General features: G+C 39.4%; 1 long non-coding RNA gene across 5 annotated transcripts; it reads right to left on the reverse strand.

Annotated features, from left to right (window-relative positions):
* Positions 1-2,199: 2,199 nt before the first annotated feature.
* Positions 2,200-10,608, reverse strand: LOC101904042 (uncharacterized). Of its 5 annotated transcripts, none has more exons than XR_001495284.3 (6): positions 10,505-10,608; positions 9,524-9,630; positions 9,085-9,205; positions 8,715-8,859; positions 8,303-8,406; positions 2,200-2,381 (listed from the first exon to the last, which is right to left on the reverse strand). It is a non-coding gene; the product is annotated as an uncharacterized lncRNA (long non-coding RNA). The 5 variants fall into 5 exon arrangements; XR_815984.4 differs by having other exon boundaries at positions 8,715-8,939; XR_815982.4 differs by having other exon boundaries at positions 8,715-9,205.
* Between the last annotated feature and the right edge of the window lie 83 nt (positions 10,609-10,691).

Raw genomic sequence — 10,691 nt, forward strand, 5'->3', positions numbered from 1 at the left:
CACTGCTGAGTTTTTCAGATTTGCTGGCATATTGAATGCAGCACTTTCACAACATCATCTTTTAGGATTTGAAATAGTTCAACTGGAATTCCATAACCTCCACTAGCTTTGTTCATAATGATGCTCCCTAAGGCCCACATGACTTTGCATTCCAGAATGTCTGGCTCTAGGTTGGTGATCATACCATCGTGATTATCTGGGTCGTGAAGATCTTTTCTGTATAGTTCTTGTTCATAATGATGCTCCCTAAGGCCCACATGACTTTGCATTCCAGAATGTCTGGCTCTAGGTTGGTGATCATACCATCGTGATTATCTGGGTCGTGAAGATCTTTTCTGTATAGTTCTGTGTATTCTTGCCACCTCTTCTTAATATCTTCTGCTTCTATTAGATACATACCATTTCTGTCCTTTATTGTGCCCATCTTTGCATGAAATGTTCCCTTGATATCTCTAATTTTCTTGAAGAGATCTTTAGACTTCCCATTCTATTGTTTTCCTCTATTTCTTTGTATTAATCACTGAGGAAGGCGTCCTTATTTCCCCTTGCTATTCTTTGGAAAGGAAAGGAAAGGAAAGTGAAGTTGCTCAGTCGTGCCTGACTCTTTGAGACCCCATGGACTGTAGCCTACCATGCTCCTCTGTCCATGGGATTTTCCAGGCAATAGTACTGGAGTGGATTGCCATTTCCTTCTCCAGGGGAATCTTCCCGACCCAGGGATTGAACCCAGGTCTCCCTCATTGTAGACAGACGCTTTACCACCTGAGCCACCAGGGAAGAACTCTGCATCAAATGGGTATATCTTTCCCTTTATGGGTATATATTTCTCAGCTTTCCCACTGATGGATTGAAGTTTCATTTTCTCAGGTCTGTTAAATCACTTACCATTGATCTGTAAGTTTTTCAGCTTCCATAAATTTGTTGCTATTGTCTCCTCTCCTATTTTCCTAATCTGTGTGAGCTTAGGTCCTAAAACACTTATTTTTTCCTGTTCAAACGGGAGGAAAATTAAACACATATGTTCAACCCACTACTTTAACCTGCAAGTTCAAAAGAGTCTATTCATTCTGCAAGGTTCAATTCTTCAAGAGGCATTCTTCTGACTTATTTGCCTTTGGCAGAATTAATCTTGTCCTTCAAAGCATTCAATAATTTTTAGTACAATAATTAGATTCCCAAAAGAGTAGTGGTGAACCTTCTAAAAAATCAAACACTTATTTTGATATGTTGTTGTCGTTCAGTCGCTAAGTCATGTCTGACTCTTTGCAACCTCAGGGACTACAGTATGCCAGGCTTCCCTATCCTTCAATATATACCAGAGTTTATTCGAATTCATGTCCATTGAGTCAGTGATGCTATCTAACCATCTCATCCTCTGCTACCCTCTTCTCCTTTCGCCTTCAATCTTTCCCAGCATCCCGGTCTTTTCCAATGAGTCGGCTCTTTGCATCAGGTGGCCAGGGTATTGGAGCTTCAGCTTCAGTATCAGTCCTTCCAATGAATATTCAGGGTTGACTTCCTTTAGGATTTACTGGTTTGATCTCCTTGCTGTGCAAGGGACTCTCAAGAGTCTTCTCCAGCACCACAATTATTTGGATATATTTTCTACCAACTACATTTTTAATTCTTCTTCTTTTTTTGCTGTCTTTCCACATTAAAACTGAAAATCAGCACCTCCGCAGCACAGAAGCCTATTTATACATCACAAATCAATTTTTGAATTTATCGCCCTCTAGTGGCATTTCAAGAAACTAACTTCAGGTACAGCCTATGGGTTGTCTTTAAAGAGAAAATATCTGATATTATTGACATTAAATTCTCAAAGGAATGCATTGCTCTATTTAAAAAATTTTTCCTAATTGAATATGCATAGCTTTTATAATCAAAGAAAGCTACAATTTTCAAAATCATTCAATGAGTTTCTTTTATAATATAATTACATTAGGAAGCTATACGAAAGTTCCAATACAAATTATATGTTTTAAAAATACAACCTATTTGTAATGTTTACTTTGCTTTCCTTATTTCTCAGTCTGACTGAGTTGAATTACAATAGCCTTCAAATGAATTATTTATAATTCAAACGGTAAGTAAATATCTGATGTTCTTTACAACAGAAAATGTTTTATTTTATATACCAAAACCCTGAACTGAGCTGTTTCTGCTCAAATTAAAAATCAACCTAAAATCTTTAATATGTAGGTTTAATCATGTTTATTTAAACATAGACATATAAAATGTACAAGGTAAACTTTCTTGGATGATATATTTAAGGAGAGGATCAAAATTTGCACACACCTCCCTCATCACGGGGTCATCATGCTGGTCTGTGCTTGTCAACAAGGCTACACATGGAAATGCAGGAGGCAGAGCAGACGCCCCTGTTTGGGTTCAAAATGAGATAGGACATGATTTGTACAGTTCTCAGAAATGTTTTAAGCAATTGCATAACACCACACAAGAAGAGAAACTACCAGAAAAAAGCATTATTTAACTCACAAATCACATGTGTATTTATATATATGCATTTATATATGGCACGCATACATTATGTATCTAACCTGAATAAAATTATTTAAATTTTCAAATGTTTTACATAGCAAAGAAGTTCATGCCAAGCAAATATAAGAGAAATGCGTATTATCAGATGAAAACCACAGAAGATAAAGATGAGAGATACACCCTTATCCTTCCCCATCCCTCTGAAAGCAGAAGCAGTGCCGGGCCACAGGAGTTCAACATTCTGAGCTGAGTCTTTCTAGTTCCTGCTCAGCACAATTGGTCATTTCTGTGAACTAGTGACAGCCTGCATTTTCCATTTCTTCCTCCTCCTTTTTTCCCCCCAAATCAGCATTCTTATTCCAGTTATCCTGCTCTTACTACTTCATACTGGGTATGATCAGAGCAGATAACTTGTCATTTGGTTTATAAGTGGCTGGACCAAGAGGAGCCCCATCTGAGCCTCCCTTACAGAGCCTAGACACAGAGCTGGAGGCACCAGCTGAACAGGATTGGGGTGGTCTCCACTTGGGAAGGGATGGATGAGTGTGCCTTCTGTGCAGACAGAGGGTGTGCATGGATATGTGTGTTTTACCATGACTGTGGCAGAGACTGTTAGTTGTCCAGATATTCGATTTCCCCTCTCTCTACAAGGGACTTTCAACTGTTCATAGGTAACTGTTCACAGAACCAAAAAGAACATTCTGCTCAGCCTCTTCTGCAATGAGTGTGTGGTTATGTGATTAAGTACCAACTAAGTTCCAGATGGGATAGAAGCATGAATAATGTGTATGGCTTCTGGGTGTGACCTTAAAAGCACATTCTTCCTTCCAATTTTTTCCTCTTTCTGCTGGCTGGAAGGCACTCAGAGTGCTGAGCTGTCTGGAACACGGGGCTAAGGAAGGGATACTAGAATGGTGGGGGGACAAGATAGAAGGACCCCAGGCCCCAGACATCTTTGTGTTACAGGCCAAGCTTTAACCTCCCAGATAAACCTCTATGTCATCTAAGCCACTGCTCTTCAAGGTCTTTTCTTACACAGTCAAATCTTTATTGGGAAAAAAAAAAAAAGCCATGCCCAAGAAGGAAGCAGATCTCATTAAGTGTAAAATCTAACCAAATTTGGAGATTTGAGGGAAACATTCTGGAGAAAAGTTTAATCTCTGATCTAAAGAATGTGAGGGGGATTTCTCTGGTGGTCCAGTGGGTGGGACTCTATCCTCCTAATGCAGGGGGCCAGCGTTCGATACCTGATCAGGGAACTAGATCCCACATGCCTCAACTAAAAAATATTCACAGGCTGTAACTAAAGATCCTGTGTGCCACAACTAAGACATGGTGCAGCCAAATAAATAAATAAATACATAGATATATTGGTGATGGACAGGGAGGCCTGGCGTGCTGTGATTCATGGGGTCGCAAAGAGACGGACACGACTGAGCGACTGATCTGATCTGATCTGATATGTATGTGTGTGTGTGTATATATATATATATATATATATATAAAGAACGAGAGAAACCAGGCTGGAAAAACTTTCAGATAAGAACAAGCATGGGGTGTCGAAGTACAGAAAGAAGTCTGGAAGGAGACAGAAGGTATTTCCTGCTAAACCTGCAGAGGTCAGCACAATCCACATCATTCTAACTTTGTAGCCTCTTGATTAAGGAAGGTGAAGAAGATTAAAAATCAAAAGTAAAACCAACTATGGGGTTTTTAGAACCATTACTGAGAAAAGAAATGACAGTAGGTTTTAGGGGAAAGAGGAGTTCACTTTTGGATATGTGGACTTGGAGGTGTTCGTGAGTAGGCAATTGGTCATGCGTCTCTGGTGCTAAGAATTAACATCCTGGATGAAAAATGTTTAGGACGAGTCATTGGCAAGCAGATGGTAAACAAAACTAGAGGAATGGATAGGAGCACCTATCAAAGTCTAAACTGAGAAAATAAGAGAAGATAAGAAAGTCTAAAATCCTGCCCTGAAAGAATTCCCGCATTCAATGATTGAATGTGAGTGGGGACTAACCAGGAAGACTGAGAAGGAATGGCCAGAGAGATAGGAGGGAAACCAGACAAGTTCGTTGTCAAGGAGACCAAAGAAAGAAACTGTTTCAGTAAATAAATTATGACCAACAACGCTGGCTGCTGTTTTTTCAGGGTCATGTAGAATGAGCTCTGATAGGAGCCCACAGGGCTCTACCATATGCAGATAGTTGATGACCTCAATGGAGAAGGAAAGGCCTTGGGCTGTGGGGATGGAATCCAAATTAGGGTTAGCCTACATCCGGAGCAGATGGTGTAGGAAAAGAGACAGTACTTTCTAGAAGTTTAGCTCCAAAGGGCAAGAGAGAGAGAGAGCACGCACGAGTGAGCAAGCAGCAACTGCAGGGGTACTGAGGTTGAAGATGTTTGGTTTGCTTTGGCTTTTTAAGTTGGAAACTTTTTAGTTGAGTTCATTTAAATACGGGCTTTCCAGGCAGCTCAGCTGGTAAAACTCTGCCTACAATGCAAGAGACCCTGGTTCGATTCCTGGGTTGGGAAGATCCTCTGGAGAAGGGATAAGCTACCCACTCCAGTATTCTTGGGCTTCCCCGGTGGCTCAGACGGTAAAGAATCCACCTGCAATCCGGGAGGCCTGGGTTTGATTCCTGGGTTGGGAAGATGTCCTCAAGGAGGGCATGGTAACCCACTCCTGTATTCTTGCCTGGAAAAACTGCACAGAGGATCCTGGTGGGCAACAGTCCACGACTAAGCACAGCACATTTAAATACAAAAGGGAAAGGTCCCTGTGCAAGGAAAAGATTGAAAGTACAGAAGACAGAATGGAGAGCACAAAATTCAAGGTTCCTGAAAAGGTGAGAAGTGTAGAATTCAGAGCATATGGTGACCGTCAGCAGAAAATGAAAGAGGGAAGGAAGCATGGGGAGATGGAGCAGGGCTGGGACTAGAGTAAAGCAATAAGGCACTCAACTTGGGCACAAAATTTAGGGAAGCACCAAAAAGAAGTCCTCAGTAATTAAGATAAACACTATTTTAGTGCAATCTCTATATAGATCAAAATTAATGCAAAGAATGTATGATGAATAAAATATCAAAATCTTAAATATCCAGTCTGTGGGTAATTTGTTATGACAGCCCTAGTAAACTAATATAACACATATATCAATATTGCAGAAAGAATAATGTCGCTTCATAACTGATTAACCCCTTTCTCCCAAGAACTCTGGAAAAATTCTAGAATTAAGAAAACACAAGGAGTTGAGAAATGAATATTAAAAACAACAACAGAACAAGAAACTCCTTGGGAGCCTGAAGGCAGTTTTGAAACGGTGTGGGAGGTAGACATGTTTATCTGCAGGGGACAGGGCTCTGCCAGGGGGTGGTGGGCAACCAGAAGCAGCCTTGAGAAGGCCTGAAGGAAAGCAGAAAGGAACAGCAACATCCCCAGTCTGCCCAGGATGTATCAGAATAGAAGCATCAGCACACTTGGCTGGGGAGACAGGTTGATGAAAACAACAGGCTGACCAGCTAACTTCTGACACTAATTTCTTTTTCCCCTCCCCCTCCAAACCCCAGGGCTGATGGATAATGGACTGGGGAGTGGGTCTCTCAAAGCTACTTCTTCCTTAGAGATTAATGGTATAACTCTGAACAGAGTTGTCTTTATTGAATGGAGTGACAACAAACTAGGGTGATTAAAACAAATTCCGTGGTGATGCGGGCTCCCTGGATTCCTTCTTAAATTCGTCTGGAGGGTCACACACATGCCTCCTCCCGCCTTTACATTACCAGACATTCCTATGGGCACAAGAGCTCACATGAGCTCAAAATAACCCGGCACTTGTGGAGGAGCAAAGAGACCATAAAATGCAGACAAGTTGAATCACACATACCAAATGAATCAGAATCATTAGAACAGATGAGCCAAGAATGTCAAAGATGCTTCAGAAGATAAACGAAGATATTAGCAATCTGAACTAAGAAATCATGAAAAAGTGGAAATATGAGGCTTCCTTGTTAAACACTCACCATTTTCCAAAAATCCACAAACTACTGAAATAATTTTCTTTGATACCTGTGGGCTTGTTCAAGTTGCTGGTTAACCACTATACCACAAATATGTACACACCGATCCCTGTTTCCAGACTGTGGCCTTTTTCTGTTCTCTTTTGTGTTTTAAATCCTGTTTTTGCCTTTGTTTCTTAACAATAGTGTAATGACTGCCTTCCTCATGTGACTAAATGGCTGAAGCAAATTAACTAAAGGTCCCTGGGTTATCCTTTGACTAAATAAAATAATTAGAGGGAAAATGCAACAAATAGGTAAAATGGCACAGAGGATACAGCTAAAAAGTGAGTTAGAAACTGTAAAATCAGATTGAGGAACTTTCCCAGGCAGCTACAGGAAAAAATAAAGATATGGAAAACATAAAAGGAATGATATGTGATATGGAGGGTATTGAAGGTAGAAGCATAATGCCAGTATCTAGATTTTATGGATTCAAAATGGGGGGGGGGTTGGAAAAGATATATTTAAAGAGATAAAGAAGGTAAATTTTCCTAAATGAAAGAAAAATGAAGGATCCCAGATTGAAAGAAATAAAAAAAAATTCAAACAGATTTTAAAAAGAGATCCCTAACTAGATCCATTATTAGTGAAATTTAAGAATATCATCAACAAAAATAAATGATGTAGAATTCTCAGGAAAAGGGAACAGATACCTAAAAAGATCAGGAATCACATTGGTATCAGACTTTTGAAACAATACTAGATTCAAGAAAAAAATAAAGTAATATTTTAAAGTAATAAAGGAAAAGACCTTGGAACCTGCAGAAATTGTTACATTAAACAGAGAGATTCTATATGCGATTCCCATGAGTTCAGCATCAGTATCATTACTATTAACAAATTACCAAGACTTCTGGAAAATGCAGTAAGAAAAGAAAAAGATAAAGGTGTATAAAAGTAGGAAAAATAAAGCTAAAACATTTATAAAAATACGACCAGCCATCTTAGGAAAAAATCAACAGAATAAAAAAATATTAAAATTCATAAGGGAGTTTAGGCATTATAAAAATCAATAGTATTTTTTCTTACCACAAATAACCAACCTAAATAAGTATAATGTAAGATAATATACCATTCATAACAATAACAAAAGCCATAATGTGGCTAGGAAATTAACCAAGAACAGACAAGACTTCTATGGAGAAAACTATAAAAATTTTAAAGCATACAACATGGTCTGAATAAACAGTCATATGTTTCAACAGAAAGATTTATTATGTCAGTTCTCTTCAGGTTAATCTAGTGAATTCAATTTTAATGAGAAGCTTTATTGGATTTTAAGTACCAATGAATTTATCCTCAAATGTACATGAAAGACCAAAAACATAAAAGAGTCAAGCTAGTCTTGAAAAAGAGGGAGAATTTGTTTTATCAGATATTAATACATATTGCAGAGTCAAGCAATAAAAATAGTGTGGGAAGGGTGTAAGAACAGACACCACGGACTAACAGGACAGAGCTCAGATACAAACCCAAACATATAGAACTAAACATATATTGGCACCAGGCAGCCATGGGTAAACCACTCAGAAACAAATGGCATTCTACTCTGCCAAAGATCACATATTTAGTTCAGTCTAGAACAATTTACAAAACCTGGTATTCAACATACAGATCTATCATAGACAGTGGTTTCATCCCGGGACTTTAACACTAAATGAAAGCAGGTATGTTTTTCACTGGGGTTAGTAAGAGAATAACTGATTCTAAAACCCCTTTTAGGCTTGGGCCATACCTGAAACATTTAGGGAGGCTCTCCTCCTTGAGCTGTCCAACTTGGGGAAGTCATTTTCTTAGGTGGAAGGCACTGGAATCATTGGGACTTTTCCCTAGGTGTACCTGGAGAGTAACAGCAAAATCACCATTTACAAAACATGGGTCTCCTGCATGCTGATACCATACAGTGAAAGGAAAGCGTGAGATATGGTGGTATTTCTTGAACATTCCAGGCACTTTGTCAGCTCTGGGCCTTTTCATTTGTTGTTTGCACTGCCTGCAATTCTCTTCCCTCAGAGAGCCTCAAAGTTGGCTCCTTCCCTCCTTCAGGCCTTTGCCCAAGTAGCACATCATCAAAGAGACCTCCCATAACCATTCTATTTACAATTGCAAGACCCTTTCCCACAGAATCATCCCCACCTTCCTCTTACCTGCTTAATTTTCCTCCATATGTAAATGTTTTGCTTATTTCTTTTGTTTGTTGTCTTTATTCCACTTCCTGAACATAAACTCATGCAGAATTTTTGTCATTTTGTTCAGTGCTCATTCCTGGCAGGTAGAAGGTGCTCCATACATCTTTGTTGAATGAATGAATGGTTATTGTATCTTAGCGTTCCCATAGATACTGGCAACAGTACTAAGGTATAGCTCATCATCTGAAGTGTAGATAAATGATCAATTGATTTATTGATTGATAAATTTATTGATAAATATCAATCAATCCTTATAGTGAATCTTAACAACTGAGATACAATAATCAAATCAAAAAGTTCAAGCAGACAATTTGTAGTTAGCACTTACTAATGTTCACATAATATGAATCCTGGTAAGTGTTTACTGGATCATTTTTTCTTGGAGAGAGATGCAATCAGCAATTCTTATTAATTTTCTATAGTTGCATGTCAAGACTCACAATCATTATCTGAAAAGAAAACAAATAAACCCTAGGAAAAAGAAATGATCAGAGTTGTGCCTTAGAAATCTTTGTGATTTTTAAGTCTATAAACCTTTGTTTATAAACACAAAGGTGAGTCTGCAGTTACAAGAGAAAAAATACAGTCCACTTAGAAAGAAGCAGGTGATTCCAAAAGTAAAAAATCAGTGGTAGATTTCCAATTGTGTCCCTTTTGCCGTTAGGGAATTATATGTCCTCACCCACTGCCATGTGCCTAGAAGTGATCCTATACTCATTAATTATTTTTATAATAATGCAGAATAACAAACCACCCCATTGGCTTACAATAAGCATTTAATTCTTTTCCCATTGTCTGCAGGTCAGCTGGGATGGTGCTGCTTCAGGATGTGGCCTTCCTGGACTTGTTTGTCTGAAAAAGTCTTTGTTTCATCCTGTGGAGTATAGAATTCCAAGCTGACATATTTGTTTTGCATTTTTAAGTTGTCATTTCATTTTCTTTTGGCTTGCACAGTTTCTAATGAGAAGTCTATGAAAACTTACTATTATTTCTCTGTGCATAATGTGCCTTTTTTCACCAGCTACTTTTAAGATTTTTCTCTTTAAGCTTTTGAAGGGTCTAAATAGCTTTTCCTTTAGACCCCAGAGTCTAGGGCTAGTCACTACTAAGGCATGACACTTCGGGGGTCTCTATTGCATATTCCATTCAACAACTGTATTCAACAGTCTCCCCACTCTAGCTCCAGGGAACTCAAATGATTCCTTGTCCTGTGAGTTGTGAAAATTGTTTGGCTTACTGCTTCCCCATGATCTTTCCTGGCCTTGTGAAATAGTCACAGAACATATTCACTGATTTTTATTCAGTTAAAGATGCAGATTTCTGAAGCTTTTTCTCCATGAACTCGGCCTTATAAATTCCAACCAATTTGGTCTCCCCAAAATCCAATCCCCGTCTACTTCATTTGGTAAGACCTGTCTTCTCAGGGAGACCCTAGGCTCTGCTTAAGTTCCCCTTGTACTTGCAAACTGGAAACTGCCTCTGGACAGAGAGCCAGGGTCAACCCGGCTCATCCCTGGCTCATCTCATTTGTTTCTCTTCTTTCATGTAAAAGGACTGGAACTGCCTGCCGTCCGATGTCTGAAAACAGTTATTTTCACATACTTTGCTCAGTTTCTTAATAGTTTCAGACCTATTTCTTCTTGTCCAGTAGTGGGCGTCTTAAATGCCTTACGGAAAACGCAGATTGCTTTATAAAGATTATTCTCTGTGGTTAAAATTCACCTCTCTCAAGGGCAATCCTCGCTTACTTCTCAGGAGATGGTGATGGATCATTTCCTTTGGTGGTCTCCTCCAGGCACCAGAGTCCGGAACCTGGCGTAGCCTCCACTCCGCGCCGGCAGCGTTCTGTTTCTCCCGCGCGCGCGCCTCCCTCCCGCTTGGCTCCTCCCATCTTTCTTTTTGCCCCTCCCTCCTCGCTTCTCCAGCCCCCGTCAA

Source organism: Bos taurus, chromosome 27 (genome assembly GCF_002263795.3).
Source record: "Bos taurus isolate L1 Dominette 01449 registration number 42190680 breed Hereford chromosome 27, ARS-UCD2.0, whole genome shotgun sequence".
Taxonomy (NCBI): Eukaryota; Metazoa; Chordata; class Mammalia; order Artiodactyla; family Bovidae; genus Bos; species Bos taurus.